Below are 25,875 nucleotides of genomic sequence, written 5' to 3' on the forward strand. Positions count from 1 at the left end.
AAGTCAATCCCCAACTATTCTTTCTTTAGCCCCTCTAATTAGCCTTCCATCCCCACTTTGCTGCTGGCATTGCTCTTGGCAGGATCACCAGTGACCTCCATCTTGTCCTATCCAGTGGTCACTCCTCAGCCCTCATCTTCTTTGTCCCATCAGCCGTGCCTGATAGGGTTGATCACTCCTTCAGTCTCAAAACATTCACTCGTCTTGGCCTTCATGATACGACACTCTTGTACTTTTCCTCTCAGCCTCTGTTGTTGGATCCTGCTGCTTCCCCAACCTCTAAATGGCCCCCTTCTCTTTTGTACCCACACCCTCTCCTGATCTCCATCAGCTCACTGGGTTGAGACACCATCTATTTGCTGACGACTTCCTAACTCCAGCTCTCCCTGAACTCGACTCCACTGCCCATTCCGCATTTCAACTTGGATGTCCTGGAGGCATCTCAAACTCACTGTGTCCAAAGTGGAACTCATTCCATCTTCCCCAAAACTTGCTCCTTCCCCAATCTTTCCCACATCAGTAACTGACACCACTCTAAGACCCTAGAAGTCATTCTGGAGCCTTCTGTTCTTTCATCACTCATATCCATGTTTAATCCACTGGTAAGTACTGACTTCACTCCCAAAGCTCCCCACGTCCATTCCATGTTTTTCACTGCCCCATGTTAACTCAAGCCCCCATCATTCCTCTGGGACACCAGTCCAGCCTCCTCTGTGGGCTCCCTGTTTTCATTCCTGTTTCCAACTCATTCCCCATCTAGAACCAGAGGGATCTTGTAAATAGGATCATGCCACCTCCTGCTCATAAAATCCAAGTTTTGTGTCATATTCTACAAAATCTGACATGATGTGATCCTGATCCCAGCTCTGGCTTCATTTCCTGCATTGCTTCCCTCCCACTTGCTTGGTTCCAGCCCTGCTGACCTGCTTGCTCTCCCCCAGACACACAGAGCTGATTCCTGTCTTAGGGCTCAGCCTGCAGTTCCTTCAGACTGGAAGATTCTCCTCCCGGTAATCCACAAGGCTATGTCCTTCCTTCTTGTCACTCAGTGCTAGGTTCAGATGCCACCTCCTCAGGGAGGCCTTTCCTGACCATCCCCTGGACTCAGTCTCACCAGCCTACTTTATCCTCTTCTTTGCTCTTATCATTATCTGAAATGATCTCATTAATTTACTCCTCCTTTCTTTCTGTCTTCTGTACCAGAGGGTCAGTTCCGGGATGGCCGGGGCTGGGTCTGGTCTGCTCCCTGGTGTAATTTGGTCATTCAGCGCTGTCTGGCATGCAGGAGCTCTGTAAATTCTTGCGGGTCACAGGCATGGCTCAGGTCCTTTCAGGTTGGTTCCTTAACAGCTCTCACCTCTGTGCCCTCCACTCACCTCTCTGCCTCCCTGCCTTGTTCTCTGAGCTCCCTTCTTCCTTGTCTCTTGGCTTCAGGGTTCTCACTCTGAGCCTGCACAGGTTTGGCCTCCCCTTTGTGAGTGCATCATCATGTGTGTGTGTGTGTGAGTGTGTGAATGCACACCTATGTCTGTGCCTGTCTGTGTAACTGTGGGTCATATTTCTGTTTCTCTCTCACATAGTGGGCTTTGATGTAACTTCTGGTTTGCCTCATTCATTCATTCATTCATTTGTTAATTTATTACTTTATTCAGTTATTCCATCTTTAAATATCCTATTGTGGATGCTATGCTAGACAGTGTAGATGTGTGATATGTGTGTGGGCACGTCTGTGAATCTCTCATATTCTGGACCCTTATCATGTGTTGTTCTCACTCGATATTAGCCAAAAGGCCGAGAAGCAATCAGGTTTTGTTCTCATCTCTGGATATTCCATCCATCCATCCACACTCCCACCCCCTACCCATCCACCCCTCCTCCTCTCCACCCACCTATTCACCCACCTATCCATCCACTCACCCACTCATCCATCCACCTATCCATTCATTCACTTCCATTTATTCATCCATCCATCCACCCACTCACTCATCCACTCATCCATCAACCCATCCACTCATCCATTCATTCACTTCTCCATTTGTCCATCTAGCCATCTCTCCACTCACTCATCCATCCACCCATCCATTCATTCACTTCCATTTATTCATCCATCCATCCACCGACTCACTCATCCACTCATTCATCAACCCATCCACTCATCCATTCACCCATCCATTCATTCGCTCCTCCATTTATCCATCTATCCATCTCTCCACCCACTCATTCATCCACTCATCCATTCATTCACTTTCATGTATCCATCCTTCCATCCATCCACCCACCCACTCACTCATCCATTCATCCATCCACCCATCCACCCACCCATCCACTCGTCCATTCACCTATCCACTCATCCATTCACCCATCCATTCATCCACTCTTCCATTTATCCATCCATCCACCTGCCCATCCATCCATCTAAAATATTCTGTGCCAGTCAGTGAGAGGTGAGTTTGTGCCTGTATCTGTAGGGTGCCTGTATCCATGTCCCTGCCGTGTGTCTGAGGGTCCCATCTCCCTTCCCTCAATGCCTGGGTTTTCATCTCCTTCCAAAGCCACATTCCCTTTCTCTCTACAGAGAAGCCTTGTTGGATTTTTGCTTTGAGTCTGCAAGCCATTCATGGTGTGTGTGTGTGTGTGTGTGTGTGTGTGTGTGTGTGTACATCTGTCAGTCTCTCACTTCTTTCCCCCTAGGACTTGGGATGGGCGGTTCCTGGTCTCTGGGTCACTGTCATTTACACCTTTTCCATCTGTTTGTTGATTCATCCACAAGAAGTTGATTAAACACCTGCTTCATGTCAGGACCTGGGCTGTTCCATTGTGTATGTGTGTGCATGTGTGAATGCACGCTGTCTGACATCCCTGCCTTTGTCTCCTTCTCCTCCTCTTCTTCCACCTGCCTTCACATCTTGGGGCCCCAGTGCATGTCCTGAGCCCCACCCTCCTCCTCTGCACCAGTCCTTGGTGCTGATGGCCCCACAGGCCAGGCTGCCCTCATGCTCACAAGTTGGATACTCAAAGCCAATCCTCAGCTGTCTTTGGTATCACAAACTCAGTGGATGACAAACTCACCACATCATTTCCGCATCCCTGATGTGTTTCTCTCCCTGTTCTCGTTAGCGCTGAGTGTCATTGCCTGCCTGGGTCCACAGCCAGAAGCCCCAAGTCATCTATGAGTCCTCACTCTCCTGCCGCCCACATCCCATCTGTTCTTCCTGTGTAATCTTTCCCCAAAAGCTGCTCAGCACCCCCCAACCCCCACCATCTTATCAGCCCCTGCCTCAGCCTGGGCCTGGAAAATTGAAGCCTGGACCACTGTGCCCATCCATCCATCTGTCCATCCGCTCATCTTCCCACCCATCCATTAATAGACTTGCACGAGTACACACTGGGTCTCTGCTGAGGACACAGGCCCCAAAGGCAGGAGCTCAGAGTCCAGAGGGGAGACAGAAGAGTTGTCACTGCCCTTCAAGGTGGGTCATGGAGACTTCCCAAGACTTTATGTCCCTTTTGTCATCACACAAAAGTGTGTTTGGGGGAGTGATCTCTCTCTCTTTTTTTAGACAGAGTCTGGCTCTGTCACCCAGGCTTGAGTGCAGTGGCATAATCATGGCTCACTGGAACCTCTGCCTCCCCAGCTCAAGCAGTCCTCCCATCTAAGCCTCCCGAGTAGCTAAGACTATAGGCACATGCCACCATGCCCAGCTAATTTTTGTATTTTTGATAGAGACGGGGTTTTGCCATGTTGCCCAGGCTGGTCTTGAACTCCTGAGCTCAAGTAATCCTCCCACCTTAGCCTCCCAAAGTGCTGTGATTACAGGCGTGAGCCATTGCACTTAGCTGGCATCTGTCTTACGTATCACTTTTTCATACCTCCTTCCTACATCCAACCCTCTACCAGGGCTGTGTCCTCCCGCTTTGGCCCAGGTCCTTCCATGGTGAGTGCCTGCTCCATGCCATCCCTGCCCAGGGCTGCAGAGATGCCCTTCACGCAGATGCTGCTCATGTATGTCCACTCTGCAGAGATGCCCTTCATGCAGACGGTACTCATGTATGTCCACCCAGCAGGGGCTGGGTCTGGTCTGCTCCCTGGTGTAATTTGGTCATTCAGCAGTGTCTGGCACGCAGGAGCTCTGTAAATTCTTGTGGGTTGCAGGCGTGGCACATGTCCTTTCAGATTGGTTCCTTAACAGCTCTCACCTCTGTGCCCTCCACTCACCTCTCTGCCTCCCTGCCTTGCTCTCTGAGCTCCTGTCCTCCTTGTCTCTTGGCTTCAGGGTTCTCTCTCTGAGCCCACGCAGGTTTGGCCTCCCCTTTGTGAGTGCATCATTTTGTGTGTGTGAATGCACACCCATGTCTGTGCCTGTCTATGTCACTGTGGGTCATATTTGTTTCTCTCTTGCATAGTGGGCTTTGATATAACTTCTAGTTTGCCTCATTCATTCATTCGTTAACTTATTACTTTATTCAGTTATCCCATTTTTAAGTGTTCTGTGGTGGATGCTGTGCTAGACAAATCCACTCAGATGCCCAGCAACACCACAGACTTGCCAAGATAGCATCAAACCTCTCAACATCCCCACCCTCCCTCCTTGTTCCCACCCCCATCTCTGAGACCAGAAACCCAGACACCTTCTCTTCCCCTTTGGATGGGGAAGAGATATCCATCTCCAATTTGACTCTATTTTCTTGCCGATTCTTCCTCCAACATCTCTCCCCTGTCTTCCCCTTTGGTCCTCTCCATCCTCATGGCCGGTATTGTTGCCCTGGCAACAGACATTCTACCTTCTCTCCTGGCTGCTCTCAGCTGGGGAGCGTTCCCACTTCTCTCTAACTTGTAGAGAAACTCTCATCTTGATCTGTCTCCCTTCTGTCCTCTCCTTCCATCATCAGAAGAGCTGTGGAGGGAGCCACTGGCTTCAGTGTTGCCACCCCTGCTTCCTCTGTGCCAGCCAAGGTGCTCAGGCAGGGCCCTTTACCCACCTCGTGTGTACCAGATCTTCAGGCTCTTGTCCTTCGCACGTTCATCTGCCCAATGCGAGAGGTCCCTGTGGGTTTCGTCACCATTGGCTACAAGAACCTCTTTTCCTTCTCTCCCCAAACCCATCTTTCAAGAATAAGACACTGTGTGTCCCCTTTGATGAAGCCTCTGCTGGCTTCTTTCCTCCTGGGACCCCCAACAAGAGCTCCGCCAAGGAACAGCCAGGCATTCCTTGGTTTGGGCACCTTTCTCCCCTACCAGACTGTGAACCTTAATGTCAGGGTCTTCTGTGGATGTCAGCACAGAGGAAGGCTAGGGATGTGTGTGGCTGCATGGGGAAGGGGATGGACAGATAGATGGAAGGCATGATGTATGTCTGTGGGTTTCCTCTTTGTCTTTTTTTTTTTTTTTTTTTTTTTTTTTTTGAGACAGGGTCTTAGCCTGTCACCCAGGCTGGAGTGCAGTGACACAATCACAGCTTACTGCAGGCTCGACCTCCTGGGCTCAAGTGATCCTCCCACCTCAGCCTCCAGAGTAGCTGGGACTACAGGTGCACGCCTGGCTAATTTTTTTTTTGTTTTTGTACAGATGGGGTTTCACCATTTTGCCCAGGTTGGTCTCGAACTTCTGGCCTCAACTGATCTGCCCACCTCAGCCTCCCAAAGTGCTGGGATTACAGGCATGAGCCACTGCGCCTGGCCTCATCCTCTTCTTTATCAGTCCCTTTCTCCCCTTCCTGTCATCCCTCTATTTTTTTTTTTAACCAAAATTACTTTTACTTTCCAATCTCATCAGTGATATACAAATACATTTTCTTCTTAAAAGATTAAAACATTACATATGAGACTAAAGCCTCTTCCACTGTACTCACCACCCTACCCGCTGGTCCCCAATCCTCTCTTTCCTGAGAGGAAACTAAGTTATTAAATTAGTGGGAAAAAATTCCTCTCTCTCTCTCTCTCTCTCTCACTCACTCATAAAACAGCCCAAAACAAAGCCAATGATGAGACTGCTTTCCTTTAAGCTCAGGAACAAGGCAAGGACACCTGCTTTTAGCCTTTCTATTCAACATCATATTGGCAGTCCTAGCCAGTGCAGTAACACAATAAAAAGAAATAAAAGAAGATATAGATTGGAAAGGAAGAACTAAAACTGTCTCCATTAGCAGATGACATTACTATACAGAAACTTCCAAAGAATCTACAACCCCCCAACCCAGAAGTATAAAGTGGGTTTAGCAAGGTTGCACAATAAAAGGCCATTGTAAAAATGGCCAATATAAAAAAAAGTCAATGAACAGTTGGAAATGGAAGCATATATATTCCTCTAGAAAATGCAGAATACAGTTTGGTGTTTTTTAAAGAAATGGCCTCATACTATATACATTATTCTCCAGGGGCTTTTACCTCCAACAGCCCCCATAGGGCCCTCTTCCCCCTTTAGAACAGAGAGTTGCGCTACGTTCTTTTCCTCTGCTGCACAGGATTCTGGAAAAGGGAGGCACTGGGGTTTATTGAGACATTTCCCCAGGGAAAAGGTTGTTTCTACCTTTTCACCATTACAGACGAGGCTGCAGTGAACACACACGTCTCCTTCTGGCTCCCTCTTTTAGGTTCCGGGGCACCCCAAACCTTGTCTGGGCATTCATCGGTCTCTTGGGGTCTCCAAGTGCTCGGTCACTCCCCTCCTTGGCCTCATTTGCCCTTCGTTTCTCCCTCATCCCTCCCAGTTCCCCTGGACTTGGCTCTAGTTCTTGAGTTTGTGTGTGGGGTGTGTGTGTGTTGTCTGTTCCCCATTCTGTCTGTGTGACCATAAAGGGTCCCATCAGGAAAGTGATATCACAACCAAATTAGGATAATTTCAGGTGACTCCTTCTCTCTGGGGCCTTTCTCGGGTTTTTGTTCTCACTCTCTGGGCTGCCCCACCCATCCTCCCACCCACATTTTTGTGAATGTACCCATTCACAAAAACGCACTGAGCCTGTTCCAGGCGCTGGGGTTTAAGCTTGGCCATGTGTGTGTCAGGGTGTCTGTGTGCATGCCCGTGCCTGGGTCTCACCTGCCTGCCTGGCCGCCTCTCTGAAGACCCCACCTCGCTGTCTTGCCCGTGCTCTAAGTTTTGAATGTACACATCATCTTGCTCATCCAGCTCCTGTCTTGATCTTCTGGCTCAGTGTGTTTTTTTCTCACTCTCTCGAGAAGTGTTATTTAATTTTGCTCTGAGTTGGTGCGTCCTTCCTGCTGTGTGTGTGTGTGTGTGTGTGTGCACACGCACAGGCGTGCGCACAGCTTCCCCTTAGCTCCCTCTTTTTCTCAAGCTCATGAAGTTTCCCACTTTCTCCAGGTCTTACTGTGTGTGCATGCACATGTGTGCACATGTTGCTCTTCACTGGATTCCACCCTCTCTGTTGTTCTCGGTGATTCTTCATCCATTTGCCAGTCCATCCATCCGACACACCATGCCTGTTGAGCTGGGACCAGGGGCTGCCTGTTGTTCCTGTCTCTTTCTTGCCTTCCTGACTTCTCCTGCTTTGCACACCCTCACATCTTGGGGCCCCGGGTTCCTGTCCTGGATCATTCCCTCCCCAGCTTTTCACCGGCTCCCCGAGGTTCACAGAGTCATTCTTTGCATTGACACCCCAGCATCCCCTGCAGCCCAGACCCTACTTGTTCTCTCCCCTTCCTGTCACTGAATCGTGGCTCACACAGACTGAGCTCTTTCACTCAAGCCCAGCACATCCTGTCCCCATCCTCCAAATGTGTTTCTCACCCAGTTCTCGTTGGCACTGAGCTTCACCACCACCTGGGGTTTCACAGCCAGGAGCACGAGTCATCTCTGATTCCACTCACTCCTGCTGCCCACTACCCATCTGTCCTCTTTTCCTTTCAAGTCTCTCTCCAAGGGGTGGCTAAGCAGCCCCCTCCCCACTCCAATCACTTCAGTCCCTGACATAGCCCAGTTGTCAGGTTTTTGATGCCGGTAGTATCCATCCATCTATCCCCCCATTATCCATACATTCCCCATCATCCATCCATGTCCCCATCATCCATACATTCCCCATCATCCATCCATCTCCCATCATCCATCCATTCCCCGTCATTCATCTCCCCCATTACCTATCCATCCCCTATCATCCATTGTCCCATTGTTCATCCCCCTATCATCTTCCCACCCATCATCCATTCCCCTCATCATCCATCCCTTTGTCCATCCATTAACAGACTTGCACTGAGCACCCACTGGGTATTTGCTAGGGTCACAGGTCACAAAGCCTTAGCCATGGCCTGTGGGAGCTCAGAGTCCAGGGAGAATACAGAGCAGTTATGCCTGCACTACAAGATGGCTGATGGAGGCTTCCTAAGACTTTATGTCACTCTGCAAATCACAGTGTGTGTGCACGTGCACATGTGTGCATGTGTGCATATGTGTATACATACGAGTGTGCACCTGTGTGTGCATGTGTGTGTATGTGTGTGCGTGTGCGTGTGTGTGTGTGTGTATGAGTGCCTGCGTGCATGGGTGCGGTCACTCCTGGCTACTTCTCCAGCCCCTTTGCCTCTTCCTTGCTTTCCAGCAGAGACCCCTCTGCAGCTGCACTTCCCCCTTCTGCTTCTCTCCCTCCCTGAGATCTCCCTCCTTGTCCACTCCGGGGAATTCAAAGGTCCCGCCACAAGCTGCCTCACCTCAGTGTCCCCTCCATTATGGCTCTTCAGCTCAAGTCCCAGACATTGCATGTTCACTGTTCTCTCCCTGGGTCTGTTCACTGGTGCCACTAGCTTCACAGACTCCCTGAGCCAGGATGAAACTCTCCACCCTCCTACCCCCACCCCACTCCCAGACCCAGCTGTCTGGATACTTCTCCCCTCTCCCTGCTCCACCTCTAATCTGCCCCAGGTCTTCACAATCTTTTCCACATAATCTCACTCCCACCCCCACCCGCTACTGTCCTCTCCCCTCCCCCTGGCCCTCTCAGCAGGTAGATGAGGTGGTAGAGGTGGGGGTGAGACTGTGTGCCCTCATAGGCTCACTCTGGTTTGGCCACAGATGAGCTGGGGAGGAAGTATTAGGCCTGGTGGTTTCTCTCCCTTCCCCTCTGCAACTGAGGACCCCTGCCCTAAGGCCCTCATAGCGCCCCCCAAGGCCGCCTACCTGCTCCTTGACAAACCTGCAGCCCATCCATTCTCACTCCCCTGCCCCATGGAGACCAGTGCTGGCTTCTGGAGAGCAGCCTCTCCCTGGACCCCAGATACCAAGGCCAGGCTTTCCTGCACCTCTCAGTTGGGCCTCCTCCATTCCTTTGGAGGGTTTCTCCCTTCAGCCTGCGTGGGACTCTGGTGCTCCAGGGCCCTGCCCTGCCTGCTCCCTGCCACTTTCCTGTCCTTCCAAGGCTGATCCTGGCCAGGCTCCACTCTGGCCCTCTCTGCAGAGTCCAGATGTCATCAGCCTGATGGGGAGGCTCCGTGTGGAGTGGCCACCAGGTTCCGTCCCCTTCTCCCACACCCCACCATTGTAAAGAAGGCCTGGGCTCTTGTCCTCCCCAGAGAACTCCCTGCTGAGCCTTCCCTTGGGCCCTCCTGGATGCAGGGAGCACTACCCTGGGAGCAGCCAGCACCAGGCTCGTGGTCGTCCTTGTCCCCGCCAGGCCATGGGCTCTGTGGGGCCTGGGTGTGACCTCTGTCAGGGTCTTGGCACCGAGGGGAGTGTGGAGATGAGGACAGACGGGGCATCTGCGAGCTCTGCTCTCCTACCCTCTTACTCTTTCTCCCCTTGTTGCTTCCTGTCTCCTTTTGGGAAATCATGTTTTAACTCCATACATGCTGTAAGGACCCACTCTATTTGAAAAACACAAAGCCTTCCATGTAGGACTGAGGTGCCCTTTGACCCCTGCTCCTATCTTCATTCAGGCCCCAACAGGAAACAGATGTCTCCCTCCGATCCAGGGAGCCTCAGGAGGGTCTGTTTACAAAGGTGCCGAGGGAGGGGGTGCAGGAGCCAGGAGAGCAGCAAACTTGTGATTTCCGAAGGAACGAGGGAGGAGAAGTTTCCAGAAGGCAGCTGAGAGGGCAGCTGAGAGCAGAGGGCACAGCAACCTGAGCTCCAGGGGAGCAGACACACTGACCTCCTTCCCTCCTCCCTCCACTCTCCTGCTGGAGGTCCCCACTGGCCAGGTCCAGCTCAAAGTTGGAAGGCCCATGGCTTATCCACAGGGCTCAGTCTCCCCAGCCCAGAGCAGGGAGGAGGAGGGGGACCGGTGGGGTGGGAAGGGCAGGTGTGGGAGTCATCAGGCACCTGCGTCGCCCTGGGGGCTTTCTCCCCTGGGGCCTTTCTCAGGCTTGGCTGCCCTCTCTGTGCTGCGGCGTTCACCACCCACCTAACAAACGCACGTGAGCACCTCCTGGGAGCCAGCAGGTGGGCTGCACGCCTGCTCCTCCGCCTGTCTGCCTCCTCAGGCTTCTGCTCCCCTTTCTTGACTTTTCAAACTTTTCTTTGATGCACCACCCCCTCTCTCGGTGCCTCTGTCTCCCGCTCCCCCAGCCTTGCTCCTCTGGTTTTCCAGGGGAGCTTGTTGAATGGTGCTGCTTGTGCATCATTCCTGCAGTGTGTGCGTGAGTGTGTGTACACGGTCAAGGTTGGTTCCCACCTTTCCTGTCCTGCTTCATCTGTCTGTGTCTGGCCACCCATCTATCCAGTAGTCATTCAACAAACGTGAATTGAACATCTGTGTGTGTGCTGCTGAGGGCGAAGAGCCCAGGGTCCCACCCAGGCTGTGTCCTGAAGAAACTTGGAGTCCAGGGCAGACGAACCAGTTGTTATATCACAAGAAGACTGGGCTGGGTCACCGAGCATCACGCTTAGGGTGTGTGTGTAATGTGTGTGCATGTGGGTGTGTGTGTTGTGTGTATTGTGTTGTGTGTGTTGTGTGTGAGTTGTGTGTGTGCATGTGTGTGTGTTGTGTGTTGTGTGTTGCGTGTGGTGTCTTTCTGCATTGCCCACTTCTCCACACCCATTCCCCCCTCACCCCTCCAGCATCGCAAACTCTCTAAGCCCAGCGAGAAATCCTTGACTTCCTAATCCTTCCCTTGTGCTCCCCTTCACCATCCCTGGGCACTCCTCCCCTCTACTGCCCCCAGCTTTCAGGTTTGCCTCCTCTGAGCCACACTCCCACCCCATCTTCCCTTCGCTCCTCTCCATTAACCCATTCGTGTGGTTGCCCTGGCAACGCCATGTTCCCCTCTCCCAGGTTTTTGGAGGCAAACTTGTTCACCTCCCTCTGCTGACCTTTTGTTTCCATCTCCCTCTCATCTGCTCTCTCCTCCTGCATCCACAGAAGAGTTTGGGATGGAACTTCGGTCTCTTTCTCCTCCTCTCCCCCTGGCCCTCTGTGACCATCACCTGCCTTGGCCTTGAGCCTACCACGGGGCTCACCTGGGGCCTCCACTGACCTGTTTGGCAAATGGAAGAGGATCTTTTATCTCCTCCTCTCCCCTCGTTCATGAGGGGTCCTGGTCCAGGTGCCAGGACCAGGACCCCTCTCCTCCCTAAGCTTCTGGGACAGTGAGGGTCTCGGTTCCTGCCCCCTCTCGGGCCACCTCTCCGGTTTGCTTTGGCGGATTCTCTTGCTCCATGATCTGCTGCGTCGTAGAGCTCCCCAGGCCAGGCCCTGCCTTCCCCAACCTGCTCCACAAACTCTGTGGGCCATTTCCACCCCTCTCAGGCCATAGGGTCCATTCACATCTTGACTGTGTCTGCGGCCAACTCTTCCTGCTGAGCTGGGACCCCCACATCCATCGCCCTGAGGGACTGTTCCCCTGGCCGTGGCCTCCACAGGCCTCCTTCCTGTGTCCTCCCCATAGAGAGCCCCTGCTGACCCTTCCCCTGGAGAAGCTCCTCTGTCCCCCGAGGGCACCAGGACCCTCAGGAACAGCTAGGTTTGGACATCTTTCTTTGAGCTTCTTGAGAAGAGTCTGCATGTCTGGTGCTCAGCATGGAGAAGGGGTTGGCTGGAGGGCAGGAGGACAGACAGACAGACGGATGAAAGTTGTGTCTTTCTAGAGGATCTCTTCTTTTCCTTTAACTTTCTTGTTCTCTTTCTCTTTTAAAAAATTAACACTTATGGTGAAACCTCGTCTCTACAAAACAATCAGAAAATTTGCTGGGTATGGTGGTATGTGTCTATAGTCCCAGCTACTAGGGAGGCTGAGGCAGGAGGATCACCAGAGCCCAGGAGTTCGAGGTGGCTGCAGTGAGCTGTGATGTCACCACTGCACTCCAGCCTGGGTGACAGAGCAAGAGCCTGTCTTGAAAAAAATATTAATGTTTAATTACTTAAGTGACACATGACCACATCATCTCTGCAGAAAGAGCAAAGTATTACAAATAAGGCTAAAGGTCTCCTTTGACACTCACTCCTCCCATCCTGTTCTCTAACCATTTCCTCTGGGGAAAACCAGTTCTTACTTTATCAGGAATCGTTCTATACTATATACATATTTTAAACATAAAATGTATATTTTCCCCGATAGAATCTGATTTTTTGGTAGGTTTTGGCTCAGGGTATTGTTTTCCCATGTAAATTGCATTGAGCTATGAATATTGCTCTTCAGTGGGACTTTGACTTGGCATATTTTGGGGATCTCCTTCCATCTCAATACATAAAGCTGTCCATCTGGCTTTTTGTCAGCTGCATAGTATTCCAGCAGACAGAGCTGTCATGGTTTATTGGCTGTTCTTCTAGTAATGGGCATTTAGATGGTTTCTACTCTTTTGTCATTAAAATGAGGTTGCCACGAACACCTGTGTCCCTGCTTTCCCTTCCTATCGGTGCGTTCTCCCTTCTGCTTCCCGGGGCCCTGGGTTACTCTTTCTGTCTCCGTTCCTTCCTTGTTCCCTCTCAGCTTCTCATCCCTCCCTGTTCTTTCTAGATGTAGCTGTCACTTTATGTGTCCCAGCAGAGGGTGTGTGTGTGTCTGCTGTCTATTTTTTTCACTGTGGGCTTGTGTTAGTCAGGGTCCTAACAGGAAAGGGATGGAACACTTAAATGTACGAAAATCTGAAGCGAGTTTGTTTACAAAGGTGCTATATTGCAGGATGTGGATTTTGCAGAAACTTAGAGCTAATAGTTGTGAGGCTGTGACCACCCCCTACTCCCTAAGGGGTGAAGGGTGGAAGTAATGAATGACCAGGCCTTGGAGGCAAACTGTCACCTAGAGGGGCTGCCTTGCCAGGAGCTGAGACCTCTAGGAGAGGGACCACCCAGCCTGAGGTGACCCGGGGGAATGAGCATCCTTATCTCATTCTCCTCCCCCATCATCTCCTGCTGGCCATCTCACTGGCCAAGCCCAGCTGGCAGCCAGAGGGCAGGGCAGCTCCCTGATGGGTGTCATCAGCCTCCTAGAGAAAAAGAGAAGGGTGAAAGGGACAAGGGAAGTAGAGGCATCTAGAACTTTCTCTTTCCAAGCCCTTTATTGGGTTTTGTTTCCAGTCTCTGGGTTACTTCATCCACCCATCACCCCCATCCACACACCCACCCAGCCAATGTACATGGAGCCCCTCCCAGGTGCCATGTGTGGAGTGGTGCACCTTTTGGAGGGTTTGGTGCCCCTGTGAGCCCGTGCTGGGCCTCTGCCTACCACCCCCACTGCCTGCTGGCATGGCTCACGCCCCCTCTTGTTTTCAACTTTCTTATTGACATCTACTCCCCCTTCTCTTCCTGTATCTGACTTTGTCTTGCTCATCTCTGCTCTTTCCCTCTCTCTAGAGGACAGTTATTGAATTTTGCTCTGAGGCTGTGCGTCATTCTTGCAGTGTATGTGTGTGTGTGTGTGTGTGTGTGTGTGTGTGTGTATGCTGGCTGACTTTCCCCTGCAGCGCTCTCTTTTCTGAGGCTTGTGGAGTTTTGCTCTGAAGTTCTAAATTTCTTATTGATTTTCCTGATCCTAGTTTCCATCCCCTTTCCCAGAGTAAATTTTGATTATCACAATGATGACCAGCAAAGTGGTCACATAGGAGTATTTCTCTTTCTGGCTCTTTAATCTGATTTTATCCTTACTCCTTGAATTACTCCATCCATCCACCCATCCTTCCACTCTATCTCTTCATCCATTCATTTATCCATTATCTATCATCCATCCATCCATCCATCCATTCATCACCCATCCATCCATCCATCTCTCCATCTGTTCTCCTATCCATTCATGCATCCACCCATCCATCCATCTGTCCATCCATTCATTCATCATCCATCCGCCCATCCATCCATCCATTCTCCCATCCATCCATCCATCTCTCCATCCATCCTTCCAACCATCCATTCATCCATCTCTCCATCTATTCTCCCATCCATTCATTCATCCATTCATCCATCCATCCATCATCTCTCCATCTATTCATTCATCCATCCATCCATTCTTCCATCCATCCATCCATCCGTCCATCCATCCATCCATCCATCCATCCTCCCATCCATCTATTCATCCATCCATCCATCCATCCATCCATCCGTCCATCCATCATCTCTCCATCTATTCATTCATCCATCCATCCATCCATCCATCCATCCGTCCATCCATCCATCTCTCCATCCATTCTCCCATCCATCCATCCATCCCTCCCTCCCTCCCTCCCTCCCTCCATCATCTGTCCACAAACACATAGCAGCTACTGAGTGCCAGGACTCATGTCCTTTCTCCTCTCCAGTCTCACTGTTGTGAATACGCGTGTGGGTCTCATCTCTTGCTCTGAGGTGTGACTAGAGTTGCCTCCACCCTCTCTGTCACTCTCCTTGCTGTTTGTCTCCTGCTCTTTTATTTGTCCATAAACTGCTTAGTTAGTTCAGTGCCAAGGGTGGTCTGTCTGTCCTGTCTCTCCTCCTCTACTTCCCTAACTCCCCCTCCATCTGTTCTCACACCATGGGGACCCAAGACCTATCTGGAGTCTTCTGCTCACTCTGCATACATTCCCTGGATGTGCTCACCCACAGCTTTCTGTGCTGACACCACCCCCTCGGCCCCTCATGCAGCCCAGACCCTTTCCCTTTCCCTTAAGCCACAGGCTGAAGCTTGAGGAAGCCCTGCCCAGCTCAAGCCATCTCATTGTTTTTGTACCCACTAGAAGTGCTCTATCTTCATTCTCATAGGCACCGAGCATCTCTGCCACCCAGGGCTCAGCAGCCAGGAGCACCAAGTCACCTCTGGCTGCTCTTATCCCTGTCTTCATGGTCCATCTGTCCCCTATTCCTGCCAGATCTCCCTCGAAAGGGCAGGTAGATAATCCCTCTCCATCCCCTCATCCCCTGCCTCAGCCCAGATGTCAGAATGTAGTGCCTGGACAACATCCATCCATCCATCCATTCACCATCCATCCCTCCGCCACCAAACATCAGTTGGAGAGTTCCTAGGTACTCTGATTATGACACAGACCCCCAAACCCCATGCTATGCCCTGCAGAAACCCACAGTCCAGGGAGAAATTCTCTTGAGTTCTTGGCCTTCTGTTAACGTCTCCTTCCTGCCTGCCATCCCACAACTCCTGTCCACAGAAGTGCTGGGGAGGGAACCCTGAGCTCTGCTGTTCTCTCCACAGCCCCACTTCTCTGTGGCTACCTGTGGCTGACCCTGAACCCACCACCAGGCTCAGGCAAGGCCCCTACCAGCTTCCTGTTGGCCAAACCCAACCAGCTCTTTCTGTTCCCACCTCACCACTGGGCAGCCCCTGATGTGGGCCGTTCTCTTCTCCTCTGTCCCTGAGGCTGCCGATGGCTCTTGGTTTTTCTCCCACTTCCCCGGGTGATCATTCTCTGCTTCCTTTGTGGGACTTTCTGTTCACCCTGCTTGGAATATCGCAGAGCCCCAGGCCTGAGCTTCCTGCCGCTTCCTCCTGCTCTGCCTTTTCTGCTGGGGCAGTTTTCTCTGGGAAACAGGGTAGCTTGCTGTCCATGTCTTTTTGCACACAATAAAGTCCAGGCATGAGCTCCCATCTGCCTGGGGTGGAGACAGGGTCTCCCTATGAACAGCCTACAGGTATGTCCTCCTACTCCACCTCTGGCCTCCTTCTTCTTCCTTCCCCCTCCACGTATTAAGAATAAGCCATCATTGAAAAAACAAAGGAGGCTGAGAATAAGTGGAGAATCAAAGTCTGTGCAGTTGAAGAGCTGAGGCTTTGCAAGCTCAACAACAAAGAGAGAGGGACTGTGGAATCCAAACTAGATAAGAGTGAGGAAACTGGGTGAGAGGACAGTGTGCAACTGGCAGGTGCAATGATGACAATGAGGCCCTGGGTCCTCCCCACAGAGGCCTTTGCTGGCTGACTCCTGTCCTCCAGGAGCCCCTGGGCATGAGTATCAGGGCATCTTTCTCTTCACTCAGACATGGAGGTTCCTGGGAAGAGGACCTGCACCTGGCTTCCTTTTGGGTCTCAGGTTGGAGAGGAGGATGGACAAATGGAAGGCTTGTCTTTCTACTAGTCTCTTCTCTTCCTCCTTTGCCGCCTCTCCTCTTACCCTTTATAACATTAATTTTCTTTTGAGACAGGGTCTTGCTGTGTTGCCCAGGCTGGAGAACAGTGGCACAATCATAGCTCACCGCAGCCTCTAACTCCTGGGCTCAAGCAATCCTCCCACTTCAGCCTCCTGAGTAACTAGGACTACAGGTGTGTGCCACTACGCCCAGCTAATTTTTTTTGAAGCAAAGTTTCTATTATTGTAATTATTTTTATGTACAGAAAACTCAACAGTGTATATTTAACCCAGTTTAGTGGCAAGTTCTTTAGCCTTTGCCTTTTTGAACTTGGCGATGCGAGCCACAGACTTGGGACCCAGGACATTGCCTCCCCAGTGACAGTGGATCTCGTTGTATCTGTCATTATCATTAGTCCGGATAGCTTCTACCAGTTTAGCCAAAGCGCTTTTGTCTTCCGAGTTCACCTGTGTGAAGGCGACAGTGGCACAGGTCTTCCTGTGGACTGGACACCCCAGTCTTGCCTTCCCCTTGATAATGCAGTAAGGGACCCCCATGTTATGACACAGGGCAGGCAAGAAGACAACCAGCTTGATGGGATCCATGTTGTGTGCAGTCACCACCAGCTGAGCTTTCGTGGTCTCCACCAAAGTGGTGACAGGGTGTCAACTCCTGCTCGAAGGACAGGTGGTCTCTTAGTGGGGACGTCCCCTTTGCCAGCAGCTTTCTTCTTGGCCCAGGCCAACAGCCTCTGCTTCTTCTCTTGCTTCGTCTCTGGCCTGTACTTGTGGGCCAGCTTAAGCAGCTGAGTAGCTGTCTGGCGGTCCAGGGCCTGGATGAGCTGGTTTATTGCAAGAGGCACTTTCAGCGGCTTATAGAGGAAGGCTCTCTGCCGCTGCAACCTGATAGAGTGGGGCCATTTCACAAAGCGGGTGAGGTCTCTTTTGGGCTGTATGTCCTGTCCGATGCCAAAATTCTTAGGCCTTTTCTCAAACAGGGGATTCACCACTTTCTTGGCTTCCTGCTTCTTCACGACAGCAGGGGCCGGAGCCACCTTCATCCCCTTGGCCTTCTTTCTTTTCGGCGTATTGGGTGGCAGGAGGAGAGAGTACACCCAGCTGATTTTTAAAAACCTTTTTGTAGAGACGAAGTCGTGCTATGTTGTCCAGGCTGGTCTTGAACTCCTGGCCCTCAAGCGATCCTCCTGCCTCAGCCTCCCAAAGTGCTGGGACCACAGGCGCATGAGCCACAGCAACTGGCTGTAAAATTAATTTTTAATTACACAAGTCATTCATGGACCCACTGTCTTTGTAAAAAATAAAAATCAAAGCATTGTACATAAGACTGGTGTTCCTGTCCACTTTCCATCCCATCTAGCCCAGGGTACAAATACTGCTCCCCCGAAGTAATCACAGTATTGATTTGGGAGGATCATTCCACTCTCTGTATATGTTATTTTCTCATGAAAAAAGGCAAGTCCTGTGGGTGGTGCTGGCTTTGGCTTTGACGTTAAATGAGAGTCATATTGAACCAGGCACGCCTGCTCTGTGGTGGGCTTCTCTACACAACAGCGGGTCACAGATGGCTTCCAGGTCTCAGACGCTCTGCTGCGTGGTAGTGCAGAGGCCAGGTGCATGGTGGTTGATGCCACTCAGTGGATGGGCATGCGTCTGCTTCCCCATGATCACTATTATAGACAAGCTAGCTGCAAACACCCCAGCCCAGCCTGCCCCCATTCCTCTGCAAGCTGAGCTGCAGGCTGTGATCTGTTATGTCCTCTCCTCTCCTTCTCGACTCCACCTCCTCCTCCTGCCCTCCAAGGTCAGGCCCCACTCCTTGTTCTGGTCCCACTCTTCTGGCTGACACCCCTATCCCTAACTTGCTATCTGAACTCTGCCCTGAAATGCAGAATCAGACTTGGAACCAATATGGACCCAGAGCTTCTCACCCCCAAGTCATCTTTACATTCCAACCTGTCACCTCCCAGGGCCAGCCACATACTTCCTAGTCTCAGCACTGAGCATCACCACCTGCCAGGAGTTATCTCAGCTGCCAGGAGTTATCTCTGACACCTCCCTCTCCTGTCACCCATGGCACATCTGTCTCCCCTTCCTGCTGCTGAATCTCCCTCCAAGGGGCTGTTCAAGACCCTAGCCCAACTCCTCAGCCCTGGCCACAGCAGGCCTTAGCATCTCATGCCTGGACCATAGGCCATTCATCCACCCATGCATCCATCTTTCTTTCTTTCTGCCTTCCTTCCTTCCTTCCTTCCTTCCTTCCTTCCTTCCTTCCTTCCTTCCTTCCTTCCTTCCTTCCTTCCTCCTTCCCTCCTTTCTTTCCATCCTTCCTTCCTCCCATCCATTTTTTACTTATCCATCTACCCATCTATTCATCTATCCACCCATTCATCTACCCACCCATCAATCATCCACCCATCCATTTACCCATCCATCATCTGTCCATCCATCACCCATCCATCCATCCATCCATCCATCCATCCATCCATCCATCCAACAAGCATACACTGAACACCTACTGGATGTTCTGCTGAACAAAACACACAGCTCCCAGAGCCCAGGAGACATCCTGGTGGATCTGTGTCCATGAGGAAGCAGACTCATAATCTGCAATGAAAATATGGGGTGATAGCTGCAGCCCATGTGTTTGTGTCACTGTGCCTTACAGTGTGTGTGGTGCGTGAAAGGCCAAGATGCCCACATGCCCACATCTCTGGGCCCCCACTAGATCCCTCTGCTGAAGCAGCATGCATTCAACCATGCACCCTACCGAAGACCCTGCCAGAAGCATCGACTCACCAAGTCCTCCACAGGCCCTGTGTTTCCCCCATTTTCCCAAATCCAGTACTGAAAACAGGCAGGCCCCATGCCCTCTGCCTGCCTCCCACTTCCAGCCCAGGGCCACTTCCTCCTCTAAGGGCCCTCTCCCATCTTCTCCTCTGATCCTCTGTGCTCCCAGACAGTGCCGTTGCCCTGGCAACAGCTGTCCCCTGCCCTACGCCCTCCCCTGGGCTGTCTCAGTAGGTGGGCAAGCTCATCCCACTCCCACCCAGGAGTCCTTCCTTCTCCCTTGACCTGTTCCCTTCTTCCTCCTATGCCTTCTTTCATCTCAGACCAGCCGGGTGGGAACTTGCCACTCCCTCCCTCCCATCCTGCTCACCCCTGCAGCTGCTCTGTACCTGCCAGTGGGGAGAAATGAGGCCTCCAAACCCCACAGCTCATTTTCTCTCCATTGATGGCCTCTGATGCTGGGAGTCTCTCCTGGCTTCTCACCCCCTTTCTTTCCTCGATTCTACCTCTGGGGCCTCCCCTCTCCTGTTTCCTCTGCAGCCTGCTGGGCGTCCATCAGTCCTCTCTATCCATGTCCCCAAGGCCCCAGCCTCCCTTTCCCTGTGCTCTGCCCCCCAGGCAGCCTCCCCTAGAGCCTGGTTGACCGTCCTCTTGCTGACCCCGTCCAGCATCTCCCCTCTCATCCTGCAGCTCTGCTGAGCAGGGTCATGGGAGGCCCTGGGAAGCCCCATGTCCTCCTTAAAAGAGTCCTTGCCAAGCTCTTCCTGGGGGCCCCTGACTTATTGGGTGAGGATTCTGTGTCTGGAGCACCCAGATATATGTGTGTTGGGCAACTTTCCCCACCAGGCTGTGAGCACCTTGAGGGCAGGACCTGCATCTGATTTATCTTTGCTGAATGGCTGTGACTATGGCAGAGGTGGGAGGAACAGACGAACTGAGGACAGATGGACTGAGGAGAGAGCTGCCTCCTCTTCACTCTCATGCTCCCTTTCTTTCCTTCCATTTTCTTCCTCTTCTAATTAAAAAATTAGTTTTTAATTATGTGTGGTACATGAAGAAATTATCTTTGCACAAAATTTTTAAATTTTTTTATGCTTTCACAAAATTAAAGCATGACAAAAGGCTGAAGTCTCTTTTCTCTCCCTCCCGCATCCCACCTCCAACTCCCCCAAAAAGGGGAACCTCTGTGGCCAGTTCTGTGTGACCCTGTCCACACAGCCTATATGAGTCCTCTCATCTAAATAAAATAGAGCTGCATTTGGTGGTGGTGGGATGTTGTTTAAAATATAAATACCATTTACCCTGTGTAAGTTTTGCCAATAGCTTTGTCTGCCCAGTGATGAGTCTTCGAGTTCTTTCCACGAACATGTGGGTGCACCATCACTGGTGTGCAAGAGCCGAGGTGGGCACCTCTTCCTCGTCCTGCTCAGCAGTGGCATGATGGTAGCCTGAAATTGGCCATGGTGGTAGTATTTACACCACAGAATCGGGACAAGAAACCCTTGGGGAACGTTCTCCCCAGAGGGCCAGTGTGCAGCGTACCCCAGAACGCACCTTTTCACAGATCTGGATCTTTCGGGATAGAGCTGCACTGTGGGTGACCAGCTGTCCTGTGGGTGGACATGGATGTTTTCTCCTTTTCAACATGACGATAAGGTCGCCACAACCTTAGCTATCATGGACTCCCCTTCTGCCTTGCCCTCTCCTGGATTTTGGTGGGGAGGTGGTCCTCAGGATTCATCTACAGTACGTGGGTTCTTTTCTGTCTATCCGTGGAACGTGCTGCCTTTTCGGGTCTCTGGGAGTCTGTCTCTCTCCTTCCTTCCTTCATCCTTCCTCATCCTCTCCCTCGTTTATTCTCCTCCTCTCCAGATTTGGCCCTTGCCCCAAGGGTCACGATTTGTGGCTGCCTCTGTGTGGAGGTGTGGGTTCCGCTGTGCACCCCTCTACTTAGGCCCTTTATCAGGCTTGTCCTCCCCCGTCTTTCCCTCCTCTTCTGTGTGCAGGCATCTCTGCATCTGCCTGCCTCTCCGCTCCCCGAGGGTCCTGCCGCCCCCTCTTCATTTCATTTTTTAACTTTATTATTGATGTGCCCCGCCAACACTGCCTCTTCCTGCATCTCGCTCAGCCTCACTCCCTCCCGCTCTCCAGAGGAGGCTTATTGGATTTTGCTTCAAGTTTGTGCGTCATTGCTGCTCTGTGCATGTGTGCGCACATGCTCGTGCGTGTGTGTGCCTGCCACTTTCCCCGTCAGCTCCCTCTCTCTCTCTCTGGGGCTTGGAGAGTTTTACTCTTTGTGTGTGGGCACAGGTGCACATGTGTGTGAGGCACTTCTCTCTAAGGCATGGTCAGGGCTGGGTCCCACCCTCCCTGTCACTCTCATGAACTCCATCTATCCACAACGTGCCTGGTGAGCTCTGGACCAAGGTTTGTCCATCTGTCCTCTCCTGTCCTCTTCTTTCCCTCGTCTTGCGCTGCACGCGTCCTCTGCAATAAGAGGTGCCCCCTATGCACCTTGGGCATAGAGGTCTCTGTAATGATACCCCCCAGTCTCCTCCTGCATCTGAAAATTACCCCACCTCCATTCTCTGTTGCATGCCACAGATTTGGAGCCAGTGTTGACTGGGCCCCTCCAGAGGTACCTCAAACTCATCTAATCATCTCTACACTACAAACTGGCCCCTTTCCTGTTCTCATTAACACTGAATGTCACTGCCTTCCTCGGTGTGGTGCTACAGCCAGGAGCCCTGCATCGTCTCTGACTACTCCTATTGAGCCACCCACGGCCCATCTGTTCCCCCTCCCTGCCAACTCTTTCTCTGAGGGGCTGCTAAAGGCCCCCACTCTCTCAGTCTCTGCTGCGGCATCGTGTGAAGATGAAAGGATAATTGTCTTCCTTTGTCCATCCATTCATCCATTCATCCATCCATCCATCCATCCATCCATCCATCCATCCATTCATCCACCCATACATACATCTACCCACCCATCCATACATGCCTCTATCCATCCACCCATTTCTCCATCCATCTATTCATTCATCCATTCATTCAGCCATCCACCCATTCACCCACCTATCCATCCACCCATCCATATATATGTCCACCCACCCATTCATCCACCTACTCTCTCATCCATCCATCCATCCACCCATCCCTCCCTCCCTCCCACCACCTGACATACATTGAGCACCTGAGTGCTCTGTTGAAGACAAAGGCTCCAAAACCCCAGGTTGTGTTCTATGGAGTCCAGGGGGAAAGAGGACCAGTTACCACCCATGGGAAAGTGGGGTGATAGGGACTTTGGAAGTCTCCAAGAATCACCGTGTGTGTGCTCCTGCATGTGCATATGTGCACGTGTGTGCTCTGTCTTGGCCACTTCCTCAGATCCTTCTCTTTCCTCCTGATCTCTACTATCTGTGCTCCCCAGGGTTGTGTCCTCACCCCTCTGCCCTTCTCCTTCCATGGGCTTCTGGGCCACATTATCCACCCCAGGTCTTCAGAGGTCCCCGCACACAAGCTCCTCTGCATTTCTGTGCTCATCTCCCCTGTTCCAGACCTGTCTACTCACTGTCCTGTCCTCAGCCCCACTCAGTCATACTCCCAGCATCATAGACTCCCCAAGCTCCAACCAACCTCCCTCCTCTCCAGGCTTCATCTCATGCTCTCATCCTCCATCTCCAGAGACAGAAATCCAGGCTTCCCCTTCTCCTCACCTCCTTCCTTTAAACTTGTGCCGACTCTTCCTCCCAAATCTCCCATCTCCTCCTTTGCTCCTTACATCCCATGGCCAGCATGGTTGCCCTGGTGACAGCCATCCTCTTCCCTCCTGAGTCTGCCTTCCAGCACGAGAGTTGTGTTCTGGTGACCTGTTCCTGCCATGCTCCATCTTCTGTCTGTGTCCATCCGCAGAAACTCTGGGAAAGGAACCCTTGGCTTTACTTGCTTCCATTCCCAGTCCACGCATACCCCATCCTTGGCAAGGGACCCCAGCCACTTTGGGCCCACCATGGTTCTCAAAAGAGCTCTCCCTAGACCTCCTTCTTGCTAAAGCCCATGGTCCCTTTTGCTTCCTCATTTCTCCTGGCCCATTGGGGTCCTGATTGGGGTGCCCATCCTTGCTTGGGAGGCCACTCTCTCCTCCTTCAGAACACTGGGTGCTCCTGGCTTTTCTCCCACCCCTTGGGCAGTTTCTCTCCTCCATCCACCTCTCAGTACTGATGCTTCCCAGGGCTCAGTCCTCCACCCCTTCCTGCCCTGCCCATTCCCCAAGGACAGCTTCCTCCACCCCCAGGATATCTGTGGCCACCCATTGTCCTTCTTGGGCATAGAGCTCTCTCCTGAACTGGGACTTGCACATCCATGTACCTGAGCACAGGACTAGACACTTCCCTGCCCTTCCCACACTGCTCTTCTTTTCTCCAACCTCCTCACCTGCCCAGTTCCCCATCCTCAACACAAGTAGACCAAGTCTCAGGTACTTTCTTGACTCCTTCTGACCACATCCAGTTCCACCATAGGGCTGTGCCTCCAGCACACCACCATCCTATCTGGGTGTCAGCTCCCAGGGCCTCCCGGTGTCCCATCTCCAGCCTTGCCCCTTCCTGTCTACACTTGGAGAGGCTACCCAAGCCACCTTGCTAAATCTCCCACCTGGCAGCTCACCCTTCGCTGGCCTAACCCCAATAAGCCAGCTTCCCCACCTCCCCACCCTCCTGATAAACTTCAAGCTAATTGGTCTTGCTTCAAAGCTCTGGATCAGGCCACACCCTCACACTCTTGGTGACTTCTCCTTCTGCCCTGTCTCCAGACACAAGGAAGCTCTTGCAGTGCAGAAAGACAGCCTCTCCCCACCTCCTGGCCTTTGCTCAGTCTGCCCTTGGCAGAAACGCCTCTCACCTGGTCTGCCTGGCACACAGCAAGGCTTCTCTTGGCTCAGGCACTTCACCCTCCCTGATGAAGCCCCAGGGCCTCTCCCCTGAGAGCCCCCATAGCTTCACAGGATCACACCCCTGGGAACAGCCAGGCACATGTGTGTGTTTGGGGGGATCTTGCCCACCATACCATGGGCATCTTGAGAGCCTGCCTCTGAGTTCTCTCTGAGCGTCAGCACAGAGGAGGGCTGAGGAATGTCTGCAGCTGGAGGAACTTCAAGTTGAAAAAAAATTAAAATTTCAGGAAGGAAGGACTAAAGTCTCCTTTGAAACCTCATCCAAAATCCTGATTTTTTACTTATTTTACCACATATATCCTCAGTTATTGGATTGATGTGAATTATACCAGTAAGCTAGCTAGTTAGATAATTGATAGGAAGGAAAAAGGAAGGAAGGAAGGAAGGAAGGAAGGAAGGGATGGAAGGACAGGAAGGGAGGGAGGGAGGGAGGGAAAAGAGAAGAGGAAGAGGGGGAGGAAGGAGGATAACCTGTTCAAATATAAGTTGTGTATCCGTTGTTTGAACATAAATGAACTAGCACACTGTGCCATGTGATTAAAGGCAGAAAAAACATAAGACCAATTAAACAGTCTAAAAGTCTCCTTACACACAACTTAGGATGCATCTCAATAACATAGTATCAAGATGCACCATGGTAGAGCTGGCCTCCTGCTACACCGATGAGCGTCTTGGGTGTCCCTGCGCTTTTGGTGAGGTGGTAGCAGTTTCTGTGCATGCCTCTTTCCTGTCTCACTCTAGGTCCCCAGGTGTGTCATCAGGGGCTGCGTGTGCCCTGCTTATCTGTCTGCCTGTTCTCTGTCCTGCGTGTGCACACATCTGCCGTCTCTGCCTCTCTGAGTCTCTCAAATCCTTCCTTTTCCCATTGCTCCTGTCCACTATTTCCGTATTCCCTCAGATGTGGGGTTGTGTCACAATTGTGTCTGTGTGTCTCACTCACATCTGTGGGTTCCTCTTTACTTGGAGCTTTTTCTCATTCCGATTCTCATTTGCTTGGTGACTTCTTACCCCTATGCATCCACTTGCTCTCCCATCCATTCATCCACCCACTTCGGACACTGAGCGTCTTCCAGGAGCTGGACAGCTCCCATACGTGAGTCAGTGTGTTTGTCCCCTCCGTGTACTGCCCCTGTGTCTCTGCCTGTTTGTATCCCTGTCTCTCTGAGCTCCTTTCTCCCACCCCATCTTCATCCTCCCCAGCTGCACTTCCTTCGGCTCTCCAGAGGAACCTTATGGAATTTGCTCTGTCCACGCATCATTCCTGCTGTGTGTGTGTGCAGTGTGTACGTGTAAGTGGCTCATCTCTTTCTGAGGTATGGCTAGGGTTGGCTTCCACCCTCTCTATCACTCTCATGGACATTTCATCTGCCTGCCTGTCCATCCAGCCATCTGTAGCATGCTCAGTTAACTCTGGGGGAGGGTCTGTCTGTCTGGTCTCTCTTCCTTTCCTTCTCTTTCTCTCACTCCTCACACACTCCCCAGATGAGCTGATCCCCTGCCCTCTGCTGACATCTCGCCAACTGCTCCTGCAACCAAGACTCCCGACTATGTTCTCTTCTTCTCAGGCCACTAGATTCCTCCACAGGAGAATCCAACCCATTGCATCATCTTCACACCCTGAGATGTGTTTCTCTTCTGGTTCGCATTAGCACAGCGCCCGCTGCCTGCCTCGGGCTGCAGTGAGAGAC

At 51.8% G+C, this 25,875-nt stretch overlaps 1 pseudogene; it reads right to left on the reverse strand.

Annotated features, from left to right (window-relative positions):
* Nucleotides 1-16,714: 16,714 nt before the first annotated feature.
* Nucleotides 16,715-19,315, reverse strand: LOC108519815 (60S ribosomal protein L7a pseudogene; annotated as a pseudogene).
* Nucleotides 19,316-25,875: the final 6,560 nt, after the last annotated feature.

The sequence above is a fragment of the Rhinopithecus bieti genome, unplaced genomic scaffold, assembly GCF_001698545.2.
Source record: "Rhinopithecus bieti isolate Rb0 unplaced genomic scaffold, ASM169854v2 scaffold_38981, whole genome shotgun sequence".
NCBI lineage: Eukaryota > Metazoa > Chordata > Mammalia > Primates > Cercopithecidae > Rhinopithecus > Rhinopithecus bieti.